Source organism: Chiloscyllium plagiosum, unplaced genomic scaffold (assembly GCF_037043375.1).
Source record: "Chiloscyllium plagiosum isolate Xiang-an unplaced genomic scaffold, Cpla_swu_hap1 HiC_scaffold_19, whole genome shotgun sequence".
Taxonomy (NCBI): Eukaryota; Metazoa; Chordata; class Chondrichthyes; order Orectolobiformes; family Hemiscylliidae; genus Chiloscyllium; species Chiloscyllium plagiosum.
In genome coordinates, this window is record NW_028270157.1 from 78,143,366 (window position 1) to 78,156,636 (window position 13,271).

The 13,271-nt window shown below is 49.5% G+C and overlaps 1 non-coding gene and 1 pseudogene across 1 annotated transcript; both read left to right on the plus strand.

Annotated features, from left to right (window-relative positions):
- Positions 1-294: 294 nt before the first annotated feature.
- On the plus strand, positions 295-485 carry LOC148146825 (U2 spliceosomal RNA). Its single transcript, XR_015760514.1, has one exon. It is a non-coding gene; the product is annotated as a U2 spliceosomal RNA (small nuclear RNA).
- Positions 486-12,401: 11,916 nt separating this feature from the next.
- On the plus strand, positions 12,402-12,580 carry LOC148146826 (U2 spliceosomal RNA; annotated as a pseudogene).
- Positions 12,581-13,271: the final 691 nt, after the last annotated feature.

Consider the following 13,271-nt stretch of genomic DNA (forward strand, 5'->3'; position numbering starts at 1 on the left):
TACCGCCTCCTCAAAAACGCTGTGCTGGTCACGTGAGAAGTCACGTAAGCTTAGCCCTGACCCACTTGATTGGTGAGATACTGACGATCTCTACATGACCATGAGACAGTGGTTCACTGACAGGGGAAAAAAAGCAACTGCTGTAAACGGACCTGCTGCTCTCGTTAGAAATCCTGGGAGGACTACGGCGACAGGGAAACTGTCAGCAGTGATCTACAAGTCTTTGAACAGAATCAAGCTGATTGAAAACATGGAGGACAAATGGGACTTGAGGCAGTCCGCGGTATTGTAGTTATCGCTTCTCGGCCTTTTGGCTAAGATCAAGTGTAGTATCTGTTCTTATCAGTTTAATATCTGATACGTCCCTTATCTGGGGACCATATATTAAATTGATTTTTGGAGCAGGGAGATGGAATAGGGGCTTGCTCCGTCCACTCCACGCATCGACCTGGTATTGCAGTACCTCCGGGAACGGTGCACCCCTCATCTATAAATCTAAAAACAGCTTCATGTTTATAACTCAGGCTTTCGGTGCTTTGTGTCTGCTGGATGGGTTTGAGTACCAAGTGCTTCATTTCTCACACCTCACATCCAACCGGGCGTGAGTCGATTCAAACTCGTCTGTTCTAAGGTGGCTGCTCAGCTCCCGCTCCCTATCCTTCTCTCGCCATCTCTGTCTCTTGCGCACCTTGACACTTGCTCTCAATGTCATCCCCTCGGACCCCTGCTGCGTGCTGCACCTTCCCGCCAACGCCGGGCCCCGATCACACCACGTGGTGTCAGAATTTGGGAGTCGCAGCAACCGTAGCTGCCCACCAGCTTTTCATACTCGCGAGCGACATTTCAGAAAAACAAGAGAAGGTCAACTGTGCTACGTTGCTGCATGCTGCTGGGGATGAAGCTATCTCGGGGTTCAGTCGTTTTGATTTTGATGACTTGAAAGAGAGATTTCGAGAACACTGTGAGCTAGGACAAAAATCATCGGGACGTATTTAAGGCACATGCTTTTCATCAGACTGCAAGGGCAGGCGGAATCGATAGGTACGTATGTGACTGACCGGAAAAACGAGGCAAAGGACTGTGAGTTTCAGCCATTTTCCGATTCACGGAGCCGCGACAGAATCGTGTGTGCTATCACGAATGACTGAGTCAGAGGCAGGTTACTCAGAGAGTCAATTCTCACTGGGAAAAGCAAAGAGACAGCACTAACTCGACAACAGCACGTGAGAAAACGTAGAACAAACAAACCAATGTTTGCTGACCGGAACTGGCCTGGAAAGATAATAAGGCAGGTAGGAGCACTGCAGATTATCCGGCACCTGGGCTGTGTACGCAGGGACTGGCACAACACCCCCTTGCCTTCTTTTGCACTTAGAATGCTGCCAGTTCTGGCTGAGGCAGCAAAGTCAGTCTCACACAAGCAGCGTGTGCCAGCTGTCTGTGACAACAAATTCCAAAGACTCACAACCCTCTGAGAGAAGACGTTTCTCCTGATCTCACTCTTAAATTGGTGCCTCTTTATTCTGTTCAGTTCTAGACACTCCCATGAGGGAAAATGTCCTCTCAGCATTTACCCTGTCGAGCCACGTAAGAATCCAATATGTTTCAATAAGATTGTGTCTCATTCATTTAAACTCAGGATCTACACTCATCTGGAGGTAGGGTTTACCGGGCTCAGTTTTACTGAAAAGCTGACCTCCGGCTAGTTCAGCAAATAGGTCGTTGAGCAAAGGGAAAGGAAACCGCCTAGCACACACCAGCAGGTGAACTGTTGCAGCATGATATTGCGGCTCCGGCACTCAATCCCTCTACGAATGAAACCTAACAGCCTTCTTAACAGCACTATCCACTTGGGTGGCAACTTTCAGGGATCTATGTACATGGGACTCCAAGATCCCTCTGCACATCCACACTACCAAGAATCTTTCCATCGACCCAGTACTCTGCCTTCCTGTTATTCTTCCCAAAGTGCATCACCTCACATTTAGCTGCATTGAACTCCATTTGCCACCTCTCAGCCCAATTCTGCAGTTTATCCAAGTCCCCCTGCAACCTGTAACATTCTTCCACACTGACCACGACTCCACCGACTTTAGCGTCGTCTGCAAATTTACTAATCCATCCACCTATGTTATGCCTGCATCTAAGTCATTTATAAAAATGACAAACAGCAGTGGTCCCAAAACAGACCCTTGTGGCACACCACTAGTAACCGGACTCCAGGCTGAATATTTTCCATCAACCACCACCCGCTGCCTTCTTTCAGAAAGCCAGTTTCTAAGCCAAGCTGCTAAATCACCCTCAGTTCCATGCCTCTGCATTTTCTCCAACAGCCTACCACGTGGAACCTTATCAAAGGCTCCCGGCGTCCTGCTTCTCTATCCCATTGAAAACAATAGCGTGCTTCTTTAGAATTCTTGATCAGTCACTCTCAGAATCTTGACAAGTGATTGCCTTCGGCCCAGTTGAGTTTGATTCTGTCCAACCACATTCTTGCCCATAAAGCTCTAAGATTTCCTTTGTTGACGCGCAGGCTGTGTCTTCAGACTGACCGTATAACTGAACGTTCCCACCGTGAAAGCACCTGTGTGTGTTCCTCGCTCAGTTTCTGAAGGTTGCAGCGCAACGTGACTCAGCCGTATCAATGAAACCGGTGTCCACCTCCATTCTTACCGGTTTGCCGTTCAGTAAGGGAGCGACCGGGGCGTCGGCAGCTATCGCCAGTATCTGTAACAACAACACCTCATTGGTTTGTGCGCCTGGGCTTTTGTCTTCTTGCCCTTTTTGTACCATTTAGGATTTCTTCCTGTACTTTCGCTGCAGGTTATTGGTACTTTCTCCCCCGAGCGCACCCACTTAATATATTCTTTTTTAATGCTGCAGTTTCTGCACACAGCTTCTTTCCAGCAGCAATTTGCTGCTGCCTGACATGTGTTTCCACAGCAGTGGCAGTTTTGTGTCTGCGTTGGTGCTTGTCCCTGGGCCACCATTTTGTGAACTCTCAGCCACCATTTTGTGAGGTGTTGACCTTCCTTGGCTGCGAGTTCCATCACGGTTGCCATTCCCAGCACTTTCATTTAAGTGTAGTCACCTTTGCGTCAGTAATCTCTTCTGGATCGCTTCACATCTTACGGCAGGCTGCTACAAAAGGTAGAGTCTCGTGGGATCTGAGGTGAGTCTGCGTTGGTGCTTGTCCCTGGGCCACCATTAAGGGGGGGTAGATATAGGACTGATGTTAGGGGTAGGTTCTTCACTCAGCGAGTCGTTAGTTCATGGAATGCCCTGCCAGTAACAGTGGTGGACTCTCCCTCTTTATGGGCATTTAAGAGGGCATTGGATAGGTATATAGAGGATAGTGGGTTAGTGTAGTTTAGGTGGGCTTGGATCGGCGCAACATCGAGGGCCCAAGGGCCTGTACTGCGCTGTATTCTTCTATGTTCTATGTTCTATGAGTCGGCTAGCTGGATACAAAACCGACTCGGGGCGCATTTTTCGGAAAGGAGATCAGTAACTAGTGGCGTCCCGCAGGGCTCAGTGCTAGGACTTTTGTTGTTTGTGACGTGTAAATAAATGATCTGTACAAAGAGCTGTACAAAACTCCAGTTAGGCTACAATTGGGATATCGCGCGCAATGCTGTTCGGCACACTACCAGAAGGACGTGGATGCTTTGGAGAGGGTGCAGAGAAGGTTTACCAGCACGTTGCCTGCCCTGGAGCGCTTCTGCTGTGAGGAGAGGTTGAATAAACTTGGATTGTTGTCATTGCAAAGACGGAAGCTGAGGGGCGACCTGATAGTGGTCGACAGCATACTGAGAGGCATCGAAAGGGTGGGGTGGCGAGTCAGTGGGTACAGGTTCACGGTGAGAGGGGGAAAGTGAGAAGGGAAAAGTGCGGGGAAAGGTTTTCACACAGAGGATGGTGGGTGCCTGGAACGCGTTGCCAGTCGAAGCGCTGGAAGCAGGCACATTAGGAACGTGGGTTGGTACATTAGGAACTTGCAGCGTGGGTTGGTACCTGGGACTTCGATGTTGTGGCTATTACGGAGACATGGGTAGAACAGGGACAGGATTGGCTGTTGCAGGTTCCAGGGTTTAAATGTTTTAGTAGGGTCAGAGGTGGGGGTAAAAGAGGGGGAGGTGTGGCATTGCTTGTCAAAGATAGTATTACAGCTGTGGAAAGGACGATGGATGAAGACTCGCCGTCTGAGGTAGTTTGGGCTGAGGTTAGGAATAGGAAAGGTGAGCTCACCCTGTTAGTAATTTTTTACAGGCCTCCTAATAGTCCTAGAAACGTAGAAGAAAGGATTGCGAGGATGATTCAAGAGAAGAGTGAAAGTAATAGGGTGGTTGTTATGGGGGACTTTAACTTTCCTGATATTGATTGGGAAAGCTATAGCTCAAGTTCGTTAGATGGGTCAGTGTTTGTCCAATGTGTGCAGGAGGGTTTCCTGACACAATATGTAGATAGGCCAACAAGAGGTGAGGCCATACTGGATTTGGTTCTGGGTAACGAACCAGGCCAGGTGTTAGAATTAGAGGTAGGTGAGCACTTTGGGGACAGTGACCACAATTCGGTGACTTTTACTCTAGCGATGGAGAGGGATAAGTGTGCACTACAGGGCAAGAGTTATAGCTGGGGGCAGGGAAATTATGATGCGGTGAGGCATGACTTAGGATGTGTGGCTTGGAAAAGTAAGCTTCAAGACAAGGGCGTAACTGATATGTGGAGCTTGTTCAAGGAGCAACTATTGAGTGTCCTTGATAAGTATGTACCCGTCAGGCAGGGAGGAAAGGGTCGTGTGAGGGAGCCGTGGTTTAATAAGGAATTGGAATCCCTTGTTAAATGGAAGAGGGCGGCCTATGTAAAGATGAGGCGTGAAGGTTCAATTGGGGCGATTGAGAGTTATACGGTAGCCAGGAAGGACCTGAAGAGAGAGCTAAGAGCAGCAAGGAGGGGACATGAAAGGGCCTTAGTTGGTAGGATTAGGGAAAACCCTAAGGCTTTCTATAGGTATGTCAGGAATAAAAGAATGACTAGGGTAGGAATAGGTCCAGTCAAGGATAGTAGTGGGAAGTTGCGTGTGGAGGCTGAAGAGATTGGGGAGACATTGAATGAATACTTTTCGTCAGTATTCAATCAGGAACAGGACATTGTTGTCAATGTGAGTACTGAGTCACAATTAAGTAGAATGGATGGCTTTGAGGTATGTAGAGAAGAGGTGTTGGAAATTCTGGAAAGGGTGAAAATAGATAAGTCCCCTGGGCCTGATGGCATTTATCCTAGGATTCTCCGGGAAGCAAGGGAGGAGATTGCAGAGCCATTGGCCTTGATTTTTATGTCCTCGTTGTCTACAGGAGTAGTGCCAGAAGATTGGAGGCTAGCAAATGTGGTTCCCTTGTTCAAGAAGGGGAGTAGGGATAACCCTAGTAACTATTGGCTGGTGAGTCTCACTTCTGTTGTGGGCAAAATCTTAGAGAGAATTCTAAGGGATAGGATTTATGAACATCTGGATAGGAATAATGTGATCAAGGATAGTCAGCATGGTTTTGTGAAGGGCAGGTCGTGCCTCACAAACCTTATTGAATTCTTTGAGAAGGTGACTAAGGAGGTGAACGAGGGGAAAGCGGTAGATGTGGTGTATATGGATTTTAGTAAGGCGTTTGATAAGGTTCCTCATGGTGGACTACTGCAAAAAACACGGAGGTATGGCATTGAGGGTGAGTTGGAGGTTTGGATTAGGAGTTGGCTGGCTGGAAGAAGACAGAGGGTAGTAGTTGATGGCAAAGGTTCATCTTGGAGTGCCGGCACTAGCGGTGTTCCGCAAGGATCTGTTTTGGGACCATTGCTGTTTGTCATTTTTATAAATGACCTGGAGGAGGGGTTAGAAGGTTGGGTGAGCAAGTTTGCGGATGATACGAAAGTCGGAGGAGTTGTAGACAGTGAGGAAGGATGTGGCAGGTTACAGCGGGATATAGATAAGCTGCAGAACTGGGCAGAAAGGTGGCAAATGGCGTTCAATGTAGCTAAGTGTGAGGTGATTCACTTTGGTAAGAGTAATAAAAAGATGGGGTACTGGGCTAATGGACGGATACTTGGTAGTGTGGATGAGCAGAGGGATCTTGGTGTCCATGTACACAGATCTTTGAAAGTTGCCACCCAGGTAAATAGTGCGGTGAAGAAGGCATATGGCGTACTGGCTTTTATTGGTAGAGGAATTGAGTTCCGGAGTACTGAGGTCATGTTGCAGTTGTATAAGACTCTGGTGCGTCCGCATCTGGAGTATTGTGTGCAGTTTTGGTCGCCATACTATAGGAAGGATGTGGAGGCACTGGAACGGGTGCAGAGGAGGTTTACCAGGATGTTGCCTGGTATGGTAGAAAGATCATATGAGGAAAGGCTGAGGCACTTGGGGTTGTTTTCATTGGAGAAAAGAAGGTTTAGGGGTGACTTGATAGAGGTGTACAAGATGATTAGGGGTTTAGATAGGGTCGACAGTGAGAATCTTTTTCCAAGGGGGCATAGCTTTAAATTAAGGGGGGGTAGGTATAGGACAGATGTTAGGGGTAGGTTCTTTACTCAGCGAGTCGTGAGTTCATGGAATGCCCTGCCAGTAGCAGTGGTGGACTCTCCCTCATTATGGGCATTTAAGCAGGCATTGGATAGGCATATGGAGGATAGTGGGCTAGTGTAGGTTAGGTGGGCTTGGATCGGCGCAACATCGAGGGCCGAAGGGCCTGTACTGCGCTGTATTCTTCTATGTTCTATGTTTAAGGCTCACCTTGTTAGACACGTGAACGGGAGGCGGAACGGCGGGACTGAAACCACGTCTGGGCAACAAGTAGCACGTCCAAACAAGGAGTAGGAATCGGCACAGGCTCGCTGGGCCCTGTGTTATCGACCCGACGTGCCAAAGTCTCCGGCCACGTGTATAACTTTGGTGAATTTCTGCAAATACCTTGTAGACGGGGCTGTGACAGGGACCTTATTGGGGTGTCGACGATAATGAGGGCCACGGCGGGCATTTTTGCTGAGTTTGCAGATGGCACAAAGATAGCGAGAGGGACAGGTAGTTTTGAGGAAACGGGCAGGCTGCAGAAGGGCGTGGAGATGAAGGGCGAGTGGGGAAAGAAGTGACCAAGTGTGCGGTTTTGCACTTTGGTAGCAAGAACAATCGGGTAGATGATTTTCTGAACGAGGGAAAGGCTTTGCAAATCTGAAGCGCTGAGGGTCTTGGGAGTCTTAGTTCCAGGTTGTTTCATGATTAACATGCAGGTTCATCCGATGGTTCGGAAGGCAAATGCAGTGTCGGCATTCATTTCAAGCGGGCGAGAAAAAAGGAGCAGAGACGTGCTGCTGAGGCTGCATCAGACTCTGGTCTGACCACAGGTGGAATATCGGGAGCAGTTTTGTGCCCTGTACCAAAGGAAGGGATGCGTTGGTGTTGGAGGGAGTCTAGAGAAGGTTTACAAGCGTGTTCCCCCTGGGGCTGAAGGGTTTGTCACACGAGGTCTCTGGGTCTATACCCGATGGTGTTTCGAAAGGTAAGGCGGGATCTGACTGAACCTTACAGGCTACTGGGAGGCCTGGTCAGAGTGGATGTGAAGAAGATTAGATTAGATTACATTACATTACAGTGTGGAAACAGGCCCTTCGACCCAACAAGTCCACACCGACCCGCCGAAGCGCAACCCACCCATACCCCTACATTTGCCCCTTACCTAACACTACGGGCAATTTAGCATGGCCAATTCACCTGACCTGCACATCTTTGGACTGTGGGAGGAAACCGGAGCACCCGGAGGAAACCCACGCAGGCACGGGGAGAACGTGCAAACTCCACACAGTCAGTCGCCTGAGGCGGGAATTGAACCCGATGATCCCACTAGTAGGCGAGACGAGGACCTGGAAGTACAGCCTCAGGGTGAAGGGTCGTCCCTTCAGGCTGAGATGAGGTTGCATTTAAGACAGAGATAGAGAGGTTCTTGACTATAAGGGGATCAAGGGTTGTGGGGAGAGGGCAGGAGAATCGGGGTTGAGAAACCTGTGAGCCACGACCGAATGGCGGAGCGTGGGCCGAATGGCCCGATTCTGCTCCTACGTCTTATGGGCCGTCAGACCTTCCGTGGTCTTGCGGTCATGACAGAAAGCAGTTGTTTCCCAGAGGGTGGCGGCGGTCTGGAATGCACTGCTTGGGAGGGTAGCGAGGCGGGGAACCTCAAAACCTTGAAAAACTACTTGGATGAGCACTGGAAATGTCATAACCTTTCCTGGCTACGGACCAAGTGCTGGAAAGTGGGACTAGAGCAGACTTAGAGTAGCTTTGTCAGTGCGGACTCGGAGGGCCAAAGGGCCTCTTCTGTACTGTGTGACTGTGTGGGGAAGCTTTCTGATTCCCATCTGTTGATTGAGGCCGCCCCATTGATGCTTCCTGATGCGGAGCAGCCGGATGGATCCAAGTGCGCATTGAAGGTGAGAGGGTGGCAGAGAGCTTCGGAGCCTCCGTCCGTTTGGTTCAGGTTTCGTCTCGTCCTGATGCAAGCATCGATGTACGTGCTCAGTGGCTACCAATAGAGTGAAGGTGCAGTTGATCACTGACTCCACGCGTGGTGCTGCAGGTTGTAATGTCTAGACGAAAACAGAACTCGCTGCACCCTTCGGGAGAAGGGTCACTGGACTCGAAAAAGCGTTAATTCTGCTTTTTCCCCACAGATGCTGAGGTTTTGCTTACTGGGTGTTTTGCTTTATTTTGCATTTTAGACCTTGCTTTTTGATTGCACAGCCACTATCAAACCATTAGCTTGCTGTTAGCGCTGCAATTAGCACTCTTGAATCTTGATTTGCAATTCTAAGGAAGCAGACCGAATTGGAATGTTTGGAGCCGAACCAATAAAGGCTGATTTGCTGTAAATTGATCTTCACATCCCCGCCCCGTCGTGCTATTCATTTGCACGAGGTGGGTTGGGGGATGGGAGTTCACACTTTCCAAGACAAGATGGATTAGTCTGTAAGAGGTACTGTTCGTAAAGGTGAGCGAGCCGAGATTTCCTGACAGTGAGATTTTTCGGTCAGAATTCGAACCTGCTCCAATCATTTGCCTTGTGGGGAGGCAGGGATTTTTCACATTGGTAACAGCTGAGATTTTTAGAACGTCGAACAGAGCAGCGCAACAACAGGCCCTTCGGCAACTGTGAGAAACAAAACTCACTCACAATTCAGCCTGAGACAAAGCCTTGGAAACAAGAACATTTAATTCTTTACGGCCTTGCAAGAACAGGCGTTTTGCTCAAGCAATCAGGCTAGCAAAAGCGCGCGAAAACAAAACATGTAAGCATTCTTATTCAGTTTGCAAGTTGCGGAATCACGCCTCCCTTTTCCCATCCTATCATAAGCCGATTACCTCACTCGTTTTTCTCTAATTTTCCTTATCTGACTACCCTGCTGTCCTTGTCCTTGTCTGTTACAGCCTGTCTGCTATTTTATCCAGTTCCCCTTATCATACTATAAGCTTATTGTGAAATGCCCCTACTGCTACTTTTGTGGTCAGCTACAACACTTTAAAGTTATTTCTTAGTTTACAACTATTTCTTAAACAAAAACCTCTATATTCGTTAAAATCTTAGCCTTAGGTATGCTGCAAGAATCCCGCGACCGTTTGTGTAATGTTCCCCTTCCCCTCCCCCCACAACACCCCGTCACCCATCTGCAAAAACAACATCTCTAACTGCATTTCTAATCTCCCACAAACTGTCAGGGACATTTAAGCTACTGCTCGGCGAGCACACGCTGGACGGCAGTAAATTGAGGGGTGTGTAGGTTAGGTTGATCTTAGATTAAGAAAACTGCTCGGCACGACATCGTGGGCCGAAGGGCCTGTACTGTGCAATGTTCTAACTGCAGGCACATCCACACACATCAAAGACATGGAGGGCTCGGCTGAATCTATTGCTTTCTTCTCTACGTGTCACGTTTCATCGAGGTAGCGTCCTAGGCCCAAGCATCTTCAGCGAGTGGTGAGAATATGCAGTGCACTGCCTGAGAGAGAGGGTGCTGGAGGCAGATTCAATGGTGACTTTGGTCGGAGGGTCGGATACTTATCTGAAGAGAGAATATTTGCTGCAGGGCGAGTGGGACTGGGGAAGTTGCTCGTGCAGAGAGCTGATGCAGACATGACAGGCTGAATGTATCATTCAATGCGTGCAGTTCTGCAGTTGGTTACCGCCTCCTCAAAAACGCTGTGCTGGTCACGTGAGAAGTCACGTAAGCTTAGCCCTGACCCACTTGATTGGTGAGATACTGACGATCTCTACATGACCATGAGACAGTGGTTCACTGACAGGGGAAAAAAAGCAACTGCTGTAAACGGACCTGCTGCTCTCGTTAGAAATCCTGGGAGGACTACGGCGACAGGGAAACTGTCAGCAGTGATCTACAAGTCTTTGAACAGAATCAAGCTGATTGAAAACATGGAGGACAAATGGGACTTGAGGCAGTCCGCGGTATTGTAGTTATCGCTTCTCGGCCTTTTGGCTAAGATCAAGTGTCTGTTCTTATCAGGACAGGGGTCGAGTTGCGAGTCATCAGAGCTAGTGGAGATCATCGCTGGATCGTGATTGGACGTTGGAGGATCGTTTGGTTGTGCTGACCTGCTATTGGTGGATCTTCATGCTGGCTTCGGCCTAACGCCAATTCAGGGACCAGCCAACCTCCGAGCTATGGCCTCAACAGCTGCGCGCAGCCCTGGGCAGGGGGTTCGAAACACCGTCCGGGTGTCTGTCAAGCAGGTGGAGGGCCGTACACCGGTGGATCGCATCCTGTTTATTAAGAAGGTATTGCTAGGATGCTGTGGGTTCGCTGCAGCAGACGTGTACTGCCTGCAGGATTTCCCTGGGGCAGGCTACTTTGATGTGACCTTCAGGAGTGTGAAGCAATGTGAGCAGCTCCTGAAGGTCTTCAAGGAGAAGGAAGGGGAGCCGCTGTTCTCCATCTTGTCGGCAACCCCATTGTGTGTGCTTCCTGCACAGAGGAGTCGGGTTGTTACAATCCATATGTACAACCCCTATGTTCCAGCGGCTGATGTCCTGACTTTCCTGGGAAGGTACATCCAAGTTGAGGGAGAAGCCACCGACGTGATCGACCCCTTTGGGATCTGGACCAGTAAGCGGCAGGTCAGAGTGACTCTGAGGGTCGATGGCAATGGGAACATTCTTCACCCACCCTCGAGCTTCGCAATTGGAGGGAACAGAGGCTACCTGACATATGCAGGGCAGCCAAAAGTGTGCCGAGCCTGCGGGAAGTCGGGACATGTGCTGGCGGATTGCAAAGTGACCATCTGCAGGAACTGCAAACAGGAGGGTCACCTGACTAAGGACTGTCAGGAAGAAAAGAGCTGCAACCTGTGCGGAGAGGCGGGCCACGTGTACAAGACCTGCCCAAGACGGGGGGGCCCCACTTACGCACAGATGGCTGGAGGTGGCAAGACGAGCCGTGGACCCCCAAAGACCAGTAACGTCCACCTAGACAGCAGGGAAACAGAGTCTGGTGGCACCCAGAAAGAAGAACAGGCCGGAGTGGAGGAGGGGACAGCCAGCGGAGAGACACAGCAGCTGATCCTAGCTCTCGCTGGGCAGATGGAAGCAATGGAGGAGGAGCTAATCGAGCAGGCAGAGGAGTGGATACCTGTTAAAAACAGGAAGAGAAAATCCGGCCACGCCCACAAAGCCTTCGAGCAAAGGGGGAAAAGACAGCTGCACGAGGGAGGGACGGCCAGCTCTTCGGATGGGGAAGACGGGCACAAAGAACATCATCACCACCAGAAGAAGAGACAGAGCGCCGTAGATAAAGAGGAGGGCATTTCCTCCCAACCAGGAAACAACGGACCCCCTGAAGTCCACCCTCCACCCAGTGAGAACCAGGGGGTACCCACTGCCCCACAACTACAGGTAACTGAGAGCTGCGATCCTCTGACAGTCCCATTGTCAGACACAGAACTGGACGGTGCGGACCCTTGCCTTGGCTCAATGACACCAGAGCAGGTAAATGACCCCAGTGAGGGCCTGGATAGCTACCTCAGCCCAGCGAAGGTCCAGCAGTTTGTGCACACCATGGGGATGCAGACAGCTACCCCAGAGACAGGACAGTCAAATGGACAATGGTAACCCCATAAACTGGGGGTTGAAGAAGTTTTTCCTTTGCTCTCATATAACAGGGCACCCACTCAGTAGGTGGGTTCCGCTGAAGCCACAGCTAAATAATAAGAGACTGGATGGTTAATGAAGGGAACTGTAAATAGGATAACTGTAAATTTGAGTAATTCAATCTGTTCTTTACGACATGGAATGTATATATTTATGAACGATATGACAAATTGTACAAGTACCAAAGATTTATTTTATGAATAAAGTATATTTTGAAATAAAAAAAAAAAAAATCTGTTCTTATCAGTTTAATATCTGATACGTCCCTTATCTGGGGACCATATATTAAATTGATTTTTGGAGCAGGGAGATGGAATAGGGGCTTGCTCCGTCCACTCCACGCATCGACCTGGTATTGCAGTACCTCCGGGAACGGTGCACCCCTCATCTATAAATCTAAAAACAGCTTCATGTTTATAACTCAGGCTTTCGGTGCTTTGTGTCTGCTGGATGGGTTTGAGTACCAAGTGCTTCATTTCTCACACCTCACATCCAACCGGGCGTGAGTCGATTCAAACTCGTCTGTTCTAAGGTGGCTGCTCAGCTCCCGCTCCCTATCCTTCTCTCGCCATCTCTGTCTCTTGCGCACCTTGACACTTGCTCTCAATGTCATCCCCTCGGACCCCTGCTGCGTGCTGCACCTTCCCGCCAACGCCGGGCCCCGATCACACCACGTGGTGTCAGAATTTGGGAGTCGCAGCAACCGTAGCTGCCCACCAGCTTTTCATACTCGCGAGCGACATTTCAGAAAAACAAGAGAAGGTCAACTGTGCTACGTTGCTGCATGCTGCTGGGGATGAAGCTATCTCGGGGTTCAGTCGTTTTGATTTTGATGACTTGAAAGAGAGATTTCGAGAACACTGTGAGCTAGGACAAAAATCATCGGGACGTATTTAAGGCACATGCTTTTCATCAGACTGCAAGGGCAGGCGGAATCGATAGGTACGTATGTGACTGACCGGAAAAACGAGGCAAAGGACTGTGAGTTTCAGCCATTTTCCGATTCACGGAGCCGCGACAGAATCGTGTGTGCTATCACGAATGACTGAGTCAGAGGCAGGTTACTCAGAGAGTCAA